This window comes from Akebia trifoliata, unplaced genomic scaffold (assembly GCF_017979445.1).
Source record: "Akebia trifoliata isolate Shusen 1 unplaced genomic scaffold, ASM1797944v1 Contig00091, whole genome shotgun sequence".
In the NCBI taxonomy this organism is placed as follows: domain Eukaryota; kingdom Viridiplantae; phylum Streptophyta; class Magnoliopsida; order Ranunculales; family Lardizabalaceae; genus Akebia; species Akebia trifoliata.
The window spans coordinates 42,752-58,509 of NW_028236843.1; the positions used below are offsets into that span (position 1 = coordinate 42,752).

Sequence of the window (15,758 nt, forward strand, 5' to 3'; positions counted from 1 at the left end):
AAGTTATTTTAATCAGCTTTTCACTATTAAGTTCATTATCCTCTCATCATGAATGCGTAGATTGGAAGAATGCCTTTTAAAATCATAACTAGATAATTGTATACACGTGTACTCACATTTCATGTGCATTTTGTCAAGGAGAATTTTTCAAAATTCAAGAATTTAACATTTTTTTAATCGAAGAAGAGCTTACCCTCAAGATCTGGATGTCTCGACAAATTACCGAATCAGGCTATAAAATGAGTTATCACTAGCTTTGGCATTCAGATCTCGCACTATCAACTACAATAGATTGGCCATCTAATTTGCTTCCACCCTCTACCAAAAAGAGGCATCTGTAGACATCTTATTTTTGCATATGCCTATTCGACAATTCGTCACTCAGTTGTCGTGAATTCTTTATGATGAGCATAAAGAACTCGAAGGCTTATGAGTATTGTCCTTAATCTTTCCATTTCTAACCCTTCCATCTCTCCACTCATTACGACTTGACATAGAAATTTACGCATGCTTAGGATCGCTACATCTTGCACCAAATTTAGCAAGCACGTACGCTTAGGTTCTCTATACAGTTCGATAACTTAGAGATTTCGCAACGCTAAGAAAAATACGACCTTGAAACTTAGAAATAATTATGTTAGGACTAAGAGAATCTCACGCCAAAATTCATAAAAATCTATAAAAATCAACAAAATAATGTAAAATACTTCTTATAAATTTTGGACCTCTAAAAATCTCGAAAGTACCTCCATTGCACTCAGAATATGATTTCGAGTCTAACAGGGCCAAATTGATGAAAACATAAATATTTAAAAAAAATAAAAAAAATGATCAAAATGCACGTCAATGTCCAACTTTGACGTGGAGACCTTAATCCTTAGGAAAGCATGATAAACAATCAAAATCAAATCGAAATAAAATTAAAAATTCAATCTAATAAAAATAAAATTTAAATTAAAAATCAAACAATTAAAATTTAATCAAGTAACCGAATTTAATCAAAATAAAATTTAAGTTCAAATTAAAAATTACTCAACCGATTAAAATGTAAAATAAAATTAAAAATTAAAAATCAATCAACCAATAAATTTAAAATTAAAATCCAATCGACCAATCAAAGCGAGATTAAAATTCAATCAGCCAATCAAATTAAAATAAATTCCAACCGACCAATCGATTTAAAATTCAATCAATTAATCAAATTCAAATCCAAACGACAAAATAAAAAATTGACTAATCAAATAAAAATTAAAAAGAAAACTAACCTATAAAAATTAAACTGAAAATCCAATCAATTGTAAGAAGACCATCAAGGCGAGTAGCGTAGGATCGCTACTCCCATTCTCTTAAAAGTACAAACAAAATAAAGAGAAACAAAAAAAATAGAAATATTTGTTCTATTAAAAATAGAAATATTTCTTCTTTTTTTGCTGCACCAACGTCCTCACATCACTGCTACAGCCACCCTTCAATCAGCCTTCATTTCACATCCTAGCACAACCATCTCCCTCTTTCTCACATCATTGCTACAGCCACCACGCTGCACCTCATCTCCATTAACCCTACTGCACCCCACTCCATTGTAGCCCACGTTGCACCTCTTCTCCATTGACCCTGCTGCACCCAGGGGCGGAGCCAGGATTTGTATTCGTGGGGGCAAATTACAAATAGAAATTTTTCTGATTTTCTATGGGGCCAAAGTAGTAGAATGTTAAATTTTGTGGGGGCTAATTACAAATAAAAAAATTTTCAAAACTTTTGTAGTTGCAGCAGTAGAATGTTAAAAAAAAATTTAAATTTATTAATACCTCCCTATGAATTTTAGAAATCTCTTGTGGGGGCAATTGCCCCCACTGCCCCCATTGTAAAATCCGCCCCTGGCTGCACCCCACTCCATTGCAGCCCATGCTGAACCTCTTCACCATTGACCTTGTTGCACCTCTTCACCATTATTGCACCTCATTTCCCTAAGTCTCTGCCTTCATCTCCCTCTTCACTATTACAACACCTATAAGAATGCCCCAACTCTCTTCTAAAACGTGTAGCTGTTGCACCTCTTCTTCTCCCTTATAGCCCATTTCCAACGCCCCCCCTCTCTGCTTGCATCTTCCTTATACATCATCTCTTAGCCCTCTCTTAAAAAATGTGACTGCTACAACATCATCTCTTAGCCTCTCTTCCAAAAATGTGGCTGCTACAACTTCATATCTGAACTCTCATCTCCACAGCAGCAACGAACTCATCTCTCTATCACTATTCAATGTTCCCCTCACATTCATATTCTTTACTACCATACTCGCAAGTCATTTCGAGTTGTGCCTGAAGGAGCTACACCCAATCGCTATTCTAGCATCAAGGTAAGTCTAACATAATTTTACTTTTTTTTTATTATTTTGTTTTCTCTTCTCCTTCTACTCATGCATTGTACTTTCTATTTTTATTTATTTATTAGTGTTTTCTATTGTTTGTAGCTTGGGGTATAGGAAATTATTGTTCTTTTATCCTTCTCATTATTTTTCTTATATTAATAGGATTAGGAATTATGTTATTTTTTTTATGAAACACATGATCACCATGTTTAAGTTGATTTTTTTTTTGTGTGTGTGTGTTTGTTTAAATTCTTTGGATGACTAAAGTGACTCAAATTATTTTTGTAGTTTTCATGGTTAGGAAAGTATAATTATTCAAATTGAAGGATTGTGATAAGTGATATTGTGCAATGATTTGAAAATGATACCATGCAATAATTTATTTGTTAAATTGATAAATATTAAAAATGACTCTTTGGGGAATTCAGAAACTGGCATATCTCTATCTCTTGTTAATTTTGAAATTTCATCTATATGAGTAATTTATCGATTTAGAAATTTCATGATCATGATTTGGTAATTCAGAAATTCATAAGTTGCACGTGTTTTGAAAATTTTCTATTCAAATTTGTGATATTCTATTTTGAAAATTTTCATGTTCATATTTTCTATTTTCTATTTTGAAATTTTAGGATTCATATTTTCTATTGTGAAAAATTCGTATTTGAAACTTTCTAATATGAAAATTGCATAATTTTCTATTTTGGGAAAATATATATTATAAATTTATAAATTAGAAATTTCACATGTTAATAATTTCCCAATTTAGAAGATTTTATATTTTTCTATTTAAAAATTTCATGTTCATGGAAATTTAGGATTTTCTAATTCGGAAATCTTATATTTTTTTTTAAACCTTTCTATTTTGGAGAATTCAATTTTATTAACATCTAATTCGGGAATTCATTATATATATTATTCAAATTCTAATTTACGAAATTTCTAATTTCTAATTTAAAAACTTCATAAGTTGCAAATTTATCAATTTTGTATTTATAAATTTTCTATTCAGAGGATTTTCATGGGTTTCTATTTTGGATGATTTGGTAAATATTGCCATGTAAATTCTAAAATATGGGATTAGATTAAGGTTTTTTTCATAAATCCTCCTTTTTGTACGAAATTCGAGAATCATGTAATAATTGGAGAATTTTAACTTTAAGACTCGTTTACTAAATCTGATATAAATGGATGATGATTGGACCCTAGTTTGACTTTTAGTATTTGTATGTTGACCATAGGATAGTTTTAGATCGTAGTATTGACCAATCATATCGATCGAGTGGGTTCGGTGCTTAACACCTTCCGAAACCCGTAATTGACCCTTACCCATTTCTTATATTCGTGAACCGATCTAGATCCATTTCTAGTTATTTTTGGTTCCTAGACCTAAACTAGGTGGCGACTCTCATTTATCTGAAAATCCCCTATTTACCAATCGGACTCCTTAGAATTACCTAGCGAAAAAGGGTCGTGGCAATTTCACTTATCTTTCTTTTTCTCAGCAGATAATTCTTCTATCTTATTATTTTTCTTTTGCAGATAATTCTTCTAACTTATTTTTTTTTCTTTGGCACATTTCTTACCATATGATCACTGTTTCTGATCATTTGGTAGTAATTGAAGGAAAAGTTGCTACTCTTCCTCTTTAGAAGTTTTGATTTGAGCAGTCTTAGATGTCCTTGAACAATTTCTATCAAGCTACTGTTTGAGAACTAAAGAATCAAAATATTTACATCATTTCTCTTATGAGACAACTGATATGCCTTTAGGCAGAGAAAGAGGAAAAGGCAAGGAGAAGCTACGAGAACATTTACAAGCAACTTGAAGAGCAAGTGTAAAAGGCTCGTGATGAATAAAGGGCTCAAGTTTGGTCTGAACTTGGATTGGATGAAGATGGGAACACCATAGTTTCCCAAGGAGCTGGGGAAGAAGAAGTAGTAGAGCAGACTTTAATAGCTTCTTCTAGTCTTGCAAATGATGACACTAATCTGGATCACAGGGTTATTATTGTTGCTGTCTACAAGACCTATGATTCCGATTCTTCTTCTTGAACCTCTCATTAGGCTTACATGATTTGTCTTGCTTTTCAAATTTTGACAGTTTTGACTCTTTGAGCTATTGACTTTCTAAGTTAGTAATTTTAGTGATAAAAACTATACTTTTATTCTTTTTTGAGTTTGTACACTCTTTTTTGTGCAATGCTTGCATAGTTGAGACTTATTATAGAAGTTTGATTTTTAAATAGTATTTACCTTCTTTAGAGAACATGGGCTTCCATCTTGTTGATGAAATGTGGGCTTCTTTGAAGAGAAGTGAAAGTTTCTTGGAGATCGTGGGATCTTTAGGGAGAAACGGGAGCTTCTTTAGAGAGCATGGGCTCTTTGATGAGAAGCATAAGTTTCTTGGAGAGCATGGGTTCTTTAAGAAGAAGCAAAAACCTTTTTGGGGGTGAGGGCCCTTTGTCTGAGAAGTAAGAGTCTTGGAGAATGTGGGCTCTTTGAGGTGAAGTAGTAGTTTCTTTGGGGATGAGGATCTTTGTTTGAGAAGTATAAGTTTTTTGATGAGTGAGAGCTTTTTAAGTGGAAGTGAGGGCTTCTTTATGAGAAAGGGCTTTTTAAGGAGAAGCGGAACCTACTTGATGAATGATGGCTATTTATAAAGAAGTAAGGGCTTCTTGATCTTTGATAAAAGAACGAGGGTTATCCTAGTGAGAGAGAGCTTGCTGATAGGGATGTAAGGGTTACCTTGGTGAGTGAGGACTCATTGGTAAGGGAGTGAGGGTTACCCTAGCGAGCGAGAGCTCGTTGATAAGGAAGTGAGGGCTACCTTGGTGAGCGAGGGCTCTTTGATAAGGGAGCAAGGGTTGCTTTAGTGAGTGAGAGCTTGATGATAAGGAAGTGTGGGCTACTTTTGTAAGCGAAGGCTCATAGTTGTAGGTATATTACCGTGTCGACTCTTCAAGTTAGGATTTAGTTCCAGTCAACTTGATAAATAATTCTAATAGCTTTATAAGTGGTTAGATGTTATTGATAACACTTTCATAAATTTTGTTGCGTTCCAAGAATACTGAAGTGTATCACCACTAGGGTATTTAAATAAAAGACTCTTGTTGTGCCCATTTTATCTACGATGTACGGTCCTTCCCCGTTGGCCCCCAATTTTCACTGTTGAGCTCTTTTGTGTTCTCGAACACCTTTCTTAAGACTAAGTCTTCAGGCTTGAAGATTCTTCGTCGGACCTTTGATCATAAACTCTCTCTAGTCGTTGTTGGTAGGCTGCAAGTTAGACCATTGCTTTTTCTATTTTTTTCAATGAGATTAATCGTCTTAACTAAGAGATTATCATTCTCTTAGGGAATCTTGATTAGGCTTATTGTAGTTGGTAGATCCAACTCTATTAGCATGACTGCTTCATCTCCAAATGCAAAAGAGAGTATAAGGAAACTCTTTGGTGGATTTCCTTGGTGTGGTTCTATAAACCTATAGTACTTCAAAGAGCTCTTCAACCCATTTTCCCTTTGCATTTCCAATACCTTTCTCGAGGGTATTGATCAGGGTCTTGTTTGTAGCTTCTACTTGTCCATTTCTTTTCGTATTGCGAGGAGTAAAGAAGATCTAACAAATATCCAAGTTTCTGCACAAGTCTTGAATTGTACGCCCTTCGAATTGTTTCCCGTTGTCTATGATGAAGACCTTTTGAGATCCAAACATAGTGAAAATTAGTTCCAGAGGAAGTGTTTCACCTCTGACTCTCGAATGTGTGCTAAGGGTTTTACTTTCACCTGCTTTGTGAATAATTGGTAGCTATTAAAAGAAATTGTTTCTGTCTAGAAGCATTAAGTAAAAGACCTACTAGAGCAAGACCCCATTGAGAAAAAGGCTATAGATATTTTAATGGTCACATCTCCTCGACTAGTTAATGATTGAATGTCAAGAGGCATTTTGATCATTTTTTTTTAATTCTTTGTAAACTTCTTCGTTTTAATCTTGTTAGACTCGAAATCACATTTCAAGCATAGCATTGATATTTTCAAGATATTTTAGAGGTGTGGGACCCATGAGAGGCAATTTCATCATTTTGTCAATTTTTTTTTGTATTTTAACGAATGATTTCTTTTAGTTCCAATGTAACTGTCTTTAATTCTCATGGTCATATTTTCTTAACATTGCAAAGTCTCTAGGTTATCGAAATGTGTGACGAATCTAAATATGCGTACTTGCTAAATAGAGTATATGGTATAGCGATCTTAAGCGTACATAATTTTATGTCAAGCATGCCAAGGAAAAAAGATGAGGGAAATTAGAAAGATTAGGAGGAGATAAAAATGGGAGATGGTCTCTTACAAGTATCTAACTTTTTCGCAATCGGATGACATATTGTCGAATCGGACAAATGCCAAAAATAGGATGTCTATAATAGCCACCTCATCAGGGATTAAGAATCTTCTTAGTTGAGAGTACTACTTTGCAAAGCAAACTTTTGGATTGATCATGCACGGTGTGTATTGAATGAATGTTGTAAATTCCCTTAAAATCAAAGTTTATGATGAGAGACTAAGTATCTAAATGGTTGAAGACTTTTGAAGGTGACAAATGGTATATTTAGGATGGAGGATGGTGAAGAAGAAGGCTTTTGGTTGGTGTGATATCTAGTTTGTTCTTCAAATTCCCACGGACAACGCCAAAAAGTGTGGGGTATTTTTTAGATGTCCCACTCCTCAAGATATATGTTATAATAAATGATCAAACCTTTCTTGAGATAAGTATTACAATGATTGATTAATTCTTTATTGTGATGCATATTGTAATAAGTGAGCAAGTCCAATTATCTTATTTTGTGAATCTTCCAAGTTTCAATCGTCTTTTTTGATGACGTTTTTTATTTTCTGATTATAGTACGATGTAGTCTTAACCTGAAAAGATACCGATGAGGTGCCCGCAAACAAGCCTCTGACGATTAAGTTAGATCTTAGTTTATTTGTAGAGTAAAGATAAGAGTGCAAGTATAAGAGAATTTATAAGTTTAAGTGGGATAAGTCTCCCTATTTATAAGTTGGACTCATTGAAAGAGGTAGTAACCTCAATTGAAACCTCTCTCTCATGTTCTCCTACATTTATGACAGTTAATGCCCATGATGTATTGATGACAATGAAGACCACTCTTCATGGTTCTTGTAACATATATGTGGAGTGACCTTAAATGTGTATCTACCTTGACTTGGAGGTGATTCAATTCTTCGAGTTGACTTAGTCGAGTTATGTAGCTGTGATTCCTTTAGGCACCATGCATAGTTTGTGCTACTTGAGTAATTTAGTTTTAACAGAGTTTCTCATTGGTTTGGTAATTTTGCTACCCAGTATGAAGGAACATGTTGTGTGTATCTTTTTAGTGTGTATGATTCGAGTGAGGGGTCGGATCAAGAAACCAAGGTACGTTTGATTGAGGGGTCGATTTAAGAGGTCGAACCTCCTAGCAATGTGCATTTGATTGATGGGTCAAACGAGGAGACTAAACCTCCTAATGTACACGTTGGATTGAGGGGTCGACCAAAACAGTCGAACCACCTAAATAGAACATGTTGGATTGAGGGGTCGGCTTAGGTGGTCAAACCACCTAGCTAGAGCACGTTGAGTAAGGGGTCAACCTAGGGTCTGAACCTTCTAGTGGGTCCACTCAAAAGTGGTCATTGTGCTTCAATTTAGGAACTTTACTAATCCTAAAGAAAGTGTTTTTATTTTAATTCCTGCAAGTACTACCATTATGTGAAAAAAGCCTATATTTGATTGTCTTGGGCCGTCAAATTTCATAAAATTCGATGGACAAAGGAGTCAAATTGGTGTCAAATTTTTCATTGTCAAATTTTTGTTTTCGACGGGTTGAAACTATCAAATTAATGAAGGATAGGAGAAATTGGACAATTCTAAACCGTCAAATCTGGAACATCAAGAATTTTGATGGTCTTAGACTGTTAAAATTCAGTTTCTAAAATCTGTGGGCCTTGGCCCGTCAATTTTTTTGTGGAATTTTTCAGTTTTCACGTAATGTACTCTACTGACAAAATGAATTAAGAAAATAATTTAATTAAAGATATTAATCAATTAAAAAGAAATACAATAAAAATTTTCATGCAATTGTATTGGCCTTATAAATGTGCGAATTGGAATCACATTAGCAAAAGTTGATGTGACAATAGACTCTCTCTAAGTAAAATCCTACTTTTCAATAATAATCCATGAATAGAAATGCTCAATCTCATTTATTTAAAAATAATAAAAAAATCAATTAAGGACCCCATATTAGATAATAATGACTTGATACTTAGCCCCCTTACTATAGTAACAAATGGAGTCTATGTTCCACTTTCTGTTAAGCAACTTTCAATCAAAGCACGCCACATAAGTAACCGTTCCGGAAAAACGGAGGAGAAAATTTAATTTATTGTATATTCAAAGGCTTCTATTAGTAACAAAAAGATACAAGTGGTTTCCCTCTCCAATAAGAAAGTGGACATTATTTTATAATTGCGACAAGAAAATTCCTTTCTCACAATCTCCCTCTTAATAAAACAAATGGGTCATGATCTGGTGATTAATGAAAAAGTAATATCCTTATCCACGATTAAATCATGTTTTAATAGTTTGCATTTAAGTTTTTATTTATTTATTTATTTATTTTTCTTCTTCTGATAGTTAATGTCTCATGAACCATTTTTTAAATAAATTTATGTTTTGGAAAAACATTTTCACAATCATGCACACACTTTTGTGTCTTTTTTAAGTTAATTACAATTGTAGACCTAAATCATTCAAAACTAAGTGTAATTTTTTTTTCTTTTTAAAGTTAATTACAATTGTAGACTTAAATCATTCAAAACTAAATACATTATAGCATCTAGCAGGAAGAAATAGGTATATTTGAGAAATCTCCAACCTTCACACATGACCAATTCTGAATTAATCAAAACCGTTAGATGAGCGGGACTGCCTCTTGGATTAATTCTAACCTAACTATAGATACTATTGTGGTTCCACTACAAGACCCAATTTAAGGCAAATGTAAATACGAAAAAAAAAAGGGAAATTCAACTTTTCAATAATAATATATATCTATAAATAGAAAGAATCAAATCTAATTATGTTTAAAAAAGTAAAGAAATAAAACGTGTTCAATATAAAATTCTTCAAGGTGATTGATGGAAAAGCTAGTTTTCCTAAAATGATGCAATCTGAAAAATTAATGAACCCTGTATTATTAGATACATAATAGGCTTTAATGTTCATGTAAAGATAAGTATGTTATCCAATTAGTAAACCAAGATAAACCATATCCTTTTCGATTGCTGCAAAAGATAATGTAAAGAGATAACACTGAAAATTCTTTGACATATTAGTAAAATATTTTAAATATAACACGAAAAGAAATTGTTAATGAATGAAATATATATATATATATTTATGTTGAGTTTAACTCTCTCTTATAACCACTTGGGTTACACATTGCCAAATGGTTTTGAGTTGGACCCCCAAATTTATCATGGTATCAGAGCGGGCCTTTCTTTCCTCTCTAAATTTATTCATATACCATCCAAAAATTCATTCATATACTGTCCAAGCTGAACTCAACCACTTAGCAACTAAATTGTTTTTGTTTATGAAAAAACTAAGATAGTATATATAAATATATATATTAATGCATGATTACATATTTTAAATGAAAATGATTTTCTCAAAAAATTAAGATAAAAAAATCAAATAAATAAATTTGAATGACATTTTTTTTTCTAACCCAATTTAATCTGAATTAATTTGATATACAAGTAAAAAAAATAAATCTTAAATCAAAAAAACTATTAAAAAAAAGAATTGAACAAAAGAAGGGAATGGAAAATAAGAGTAAAATGGTAAATTAATGTTGAGAATAATTAAGTAAAAGTTCGGGTGCCAATATAAACTGTATTTTTTTTTAAAGATTTTTGTTCAGTAGATTTAAGATCTTATATGAATAAGATATAATGCTTTTCATCGAGATACAAGTGAGAAGGGTTCTGCATACAAGTAAGATATAATGTTACTCTTTTTCACTATTTAGTTGAGAATATTTTTTATAGGAAAATCACATGATGGGAGTCAGAGTTGTTTAAATTAGTAAAAAATAACCCACGGTCTTGCATCTCCAAACCATGCATCAAGAAAATCCATTTGATCCTAGTCTTCTTTTATAGAGACGTTATGAAATTACTAAATTGCCATAGGTTTAATTAAAATAAAAGAAAATTAGATTTTTAATTAATTATTAAAAAATACTAATTTGTGATAAGAGAAAATGGGGTAAGTGGGAAGAATGAAAAGATTACTTGAATATATCAGATTTCACTGAGTTTCAATTTTTCTCAACTTGTAATTATAAATTAAAGAAATATTTCAAATAAAAAACGATCAATAATTTTGAGACTATCATAATTAACAGCTACAATGGTATACACCCTTATATATTCACACTGTTATATATTCAAGTAATCATTCAAAACTAAGCATAATTATAGTATCTAGTAAGCAACAAAAAAACTAATTGAAATGAGTATATTTGAAAAATCTCCAAAAATCAAAACCGATTTACTATAGACATTGTGGTTGCACTAGTAGACCCAAGTAGTAATAATCTATAAATAGAAAGTATCAAATGTTTAAAAAAAGGAAGAAATAAAATCTGTTCATTAAGGTTAAATTGAAGATATAAAATCCGTTCATTAAGGTTGTTGACAACCTTCCTCTTCAGATGATCACCCTTACTCTTCTGATGATCTACGAAAAGAACTTGTAAGTCTTGGCTTCAAGTATGATCTGCCTTAGCCCACCAATTGGTGATAGAATCATCAATAAAACACCCAAAATGATGCAAATCTGAAAAATTAATGAACCACAGAGGTAAAAAACACAGAGATAATAAACAAGATATATGAAAATGAGAATGATTTCAAGTTAATTGACTTACCCAATTAATAAACCAAGATAAACTATATTTTTTTGGCTTTTTGATTGCGAGCCACATGATGCAAGGGAGCTGCAAAAATTAAAGTAAGGAGATAAGACTGAAAATTCTTTGATATAGAAGGCTATCGTTTTGGCTTTTTGATTGCCAGCCACATGGATGCAAGTGAGCTGTAAAAATAAAAGTAGAGAGAGAACACTGAAATTTTTTTGATATAGAAGGCTATATGATTATGATTTTGTGGATAATGTTTGATTGTGCTTACAAAATGTCAAAAAGAGAGTTGGTTTTAAGTTTTGAAGGAAGGGGTAATCGTGAGAGAAAAATATTAGGATTTTCAGATTATAACAATAAAATAAATTTCCCATGACATAAAATAATCATACACCAACAAATCTCATTTTCTCAAGAAAATTATTCTTCCATGAAATCATACCAAAACTTTAGTGAATTAGAATTAGAAAATTAATATTAGGTTGTTTCAGTAAGAGAAATGTGGAGGTTGTAGCTTACGTAGTATGATGTTGGAGCAAGAGCGAATCCCCCGAAAAATCCAAGGAGTCCGCCAAAGAAGGGGAACATTATGGCGATAAACATTGTCAATGCTACGGTCAAAAACAACACAAAGATTTGAATTTTCATAAGTCCTATCGATAAGAAAACTTTTTGAGTATTAAACACTTCTTGATGAAGAGGAAATACTTACCGACATATAAAGAACGAGCAATCAATCGAAGAGGGAGGCCAGGAGGCAAATGCATTTTCTTCACCAACATAGTTTCCATCATGTCAAACACAGGCATAGCAAAGATCTACATCCAAACCAAGTAAATAAAAAGTTAATAGGTGTGTCAAGTGAGGGCAATCCCAATAGAAATACGTCATAGTATCATTCAATATTAGAAAAATGGAACTTTATTTATCCTAGATGAAATTACAAGAACACTAACAAGGTTTATATTATACTAGTTTTAGAACTAGGTGTGTCAAGTGAAGGCAATCCCAATATTCATGGGAACATGAACAAATAAGTTGAAAAATAAATTAGAGAAAGCGTAAAAATATGAACCTGATAGCCTCCGATTACATGGATGAAGACAAATATGTTAGCAATGGCGATCAACAAGTTAGGTTTTTGGAGTGAGATGAGGATGTTATCGTCCACATTGTTTCCAAATGTCCAATAACCGATGAAAGCTACGGGGAAGTAACAAATAGCGACAATGAGATAGGCAGTAACCACACCCTTCCACATGGGTTTCTTGGAGGGTTTATCCGGCGTAGAAGGGATAGTGGCTTGGATCTCCAAGACCACATTGTGGGCCGCGAAGGCAAAGGCAATATCACCCAAGGCAGACAGAAAATTGAATATATTTCCTGATGTCGTTGAAGCTTTGTAACTGTATTGAACATCGGGTTGAACACCTCTATGAATTGAAGCTGACCAAGCAATGGTAGAGTAACTGTAGAAAACATGATTTTTTTTAGAAAAATAAATTAAAAGATAAAATTGATCAATAAAGGTCACATAAATGAGGTCTATAAATGGCATGTTGGATCACTTGATATCTCCTATGGTAGGGAGAGAAAGTGTCTGATGACCAATGACATAGTGACATGTGGGAAGAGAAATGCAGATTATTTAGGAAGGATCAAACATTTCCATGTTTAGGAAAATTCCCTTACGAATGATCCAACAAGGTACATTGTCCTGTTGGATCATTGATATGCCCTGTTGAGTCGTTAGTAAGAGTGGGTATATCTTACTAATATAGTTGGGATAGTCGAACTCTTTTGGAATCAGTTTTATGTCGGCTTGATTTCTCAAGTTTTAAAGAACCAAGTTTTATTACTGATCCAAGTCAATATTCATTAATGAAGTCAAGTTGATTAGGCTGGGTTTCACATAAATTTGGCTCTAACTCAATTGACATTCAAGTCTATTCAAATCAAGTTTTTGAGTTTTAAAACTATGGTTCAAGCAAGTTTTAATGCTAAATCAACTCAAAATTCATTCGTGTCGAGTTGACTAGGCCAAGTTTTGAGTAAAGAACCAATTATTAGGTTAAGTAAAAGAAAGATAAGAGAGAATAGTAATACCTCAAGGACATAACAGCTGCTGCTAGAGAGATACCAGAGATAGAGTTGAAGTTAGGGAGCTGAGAAAGAACAAAATGAGGAGCAGCAAAAATCATGATCCAATAGGTGAGCTTTATATCTTTGCATTGCCCAGGAGTGCACAATGAGTCATAAGCTTTCTTCAGCGATCTTCCTCCCGTTACCATGTACACAATATCAGTTCCAACTTCCACGATAGTACTTGAGGCACAACGATCCATAGACCGAGTTTTTCGCCGAAAGCATGTTGACCCAACTCGTGGTACCTGTCGAATCGCTTCCCTGGTACCATCTCATGCATCTCCACCATTTGCCATAATGTGTATAACGTGATGATCCATGATAGAACAAGCATCACCACTCCTGGTCCCCTGTAAACACAAAAAAAAACCAATTTGTGAATGTGATACATCTATTATTATGGTTTTCAAAATTGGTTTTCTCTTTTTTTTTTTTTTGTTCTTTCTATGTCCACCATGATTTTCAATTTCAGTTTTTGCTCGTCTAACTCATGAACAAGATGATTTGAACGTGCCATGATCTTGGTAAACTAGACGAGATTTAAGAAGGGTATTTGAGCATTGATTTCTTGTCTCGTTCACGAACAATATTAAGATGGTTTGGGTTATTCCTCAACATTTCCAAAATCGTGGATTGGATTGATACACAAAAGTATTGTTGACCCAGTAGATCTAATTTAATTCTAATACTAACCCATGATGATAATGATAATAATAATAAGCCACTGGGATTCAATGGCTTGTATCTCTTAGGATTTAAACCCGGTAAAATATCTGTTTCAAAGTACAAATTCTGGCAATAAAAAATAAAAAATTGGGTGCATCTGTCTTTCAAAATTAGAAAAATATGGAAAAGTAATCACTCAATCCGTTATTTACTTCTTTTAGACTTTTAATATCATCAAAATCAATGAACCTACTAAAATCTAAAATTCTAACAACTATATGAACAACTTAAACCACTAAATCTACAAAATTTTATAGTAAAACTATTAAATTGTATGGTTTATTTTTTACAATATTTAAAAAAAAAAAAAAATCTAACTAATTTATGGTTTTTTTTTCTTTTGTTGGTCTTTTTTTTTATATAAAGTGAAAATTGAATATTAAAAACAGAAACAAATATATAAAGACTTGGAAAAAAGAAAACAGAAAAAAAAAAGGTTAGGTGTAATTGATATTGATATAATTGATAGAAGAGTAATGATGAAGTGACATTAGCATTTACTGCGATTCTCACATTTCTAACATGGAGGTTTGCACATAATCATAGATGCTTTTTACTTGTATCTCGAGAAAACACATCTTCGACTATCACATCAAGACAGTGAGATACCACAGTGAAAAACAAAGTCCCCTAGGATTTTCCTTGATAGAAATCGGTACAGAAATCAATTGAGCAAAATTTCAGTCTGATTTTAAAAACATTGACGAGATGACTTAGCATTATGAGAGGAAGGAAAAATAATAGACAAAGAGATAGCTCATCTCGATGTAGAACACCCAAAAACATGACCAGTTACAAAATTTAGAAACATTAACTGATGAGGAATCTTATGTAAAACTCAGCAATTAATAAATTTATTATTTAGAAAATTATCATGGTTCATTAAGAAAAAAAAAAGGCAAAATTAAATAAATAAATAAATCTAAAAAGAAAAGAAATTGTTGATGAATGACAAATACATATATATGAATACATACCATCCAAGGGCCGACATGGCATAAGGAAGGCTCAATACCCCAGCTCCAACCATAGCCGTGACGTTATGGAAAGTTGAATACCACCACTTCGCATTCCTCGATGATGTTATTGGAAGCCAGTCCTCAATTTCTTTGTCTTTATTATTAGAAGACATTATCTCTCCACCAATTTTTCTTTTTTCTCTTCTCCTCGATACACAATTTTTTTTTCTCTTCTCTTCTCTATATTTTCTTCTTCTCTTCTCTATATTTTTTTTTTCTCTTCTCCTCGATCACAATTTTTTTTTCTCTTCTATACGATCTGACGTATTTGACTTTAATTTATATTTATTTTGTAAATTAAAAAAAATCTTTGGAGACGACCTATAGAGTCCTAGTTAGCATTAATTTCTATTTATTGTTTAAATTATTATTTATTTTTTAAATTAAAAAAAACGTGGATAGAGTTAATTTTTTATTTTTTTTAGAATTAAAAAGTCATTTTTCTAATATTTAAATACTTTTTATTTTTTTAAATATAAGAAAATCGTGCCCATCCAACGATAATTTCTATTTA

At 32.4% G+C, this 15,758-nt stretch overlaps 1 pseudogene across 1 annotated transcript; it reads right to left on the minus strand.

Annotated features, from left to right (window-relative positions):
* Window positions 1-11,010: 11,010 nt before the first annotated feature.
* On the minus strand, window positions 11,011-15,372 carry LOC147382004 (lysine histidine transporter-like 2; annotated as a pseudogene). Its single transcript, XR_015174217.1, has 7 exons — window positions 15,203-15,372; window positions 13,461-13,849; window positions 12,430-12,823; window positions 12,067-12,172; window positions 11,874-11,965; window positions 11,364-11,432; window positions 11,011-11,272 (listed from the first exon to the last, which is right to left on the minus strand). The product of XR_015174217.1 is annotated as a lysine histidine transporter-like 2 (transcript).
* Between the last annotated feature and the right edge of the window lie 386 nt (window positions 15,373-15,758).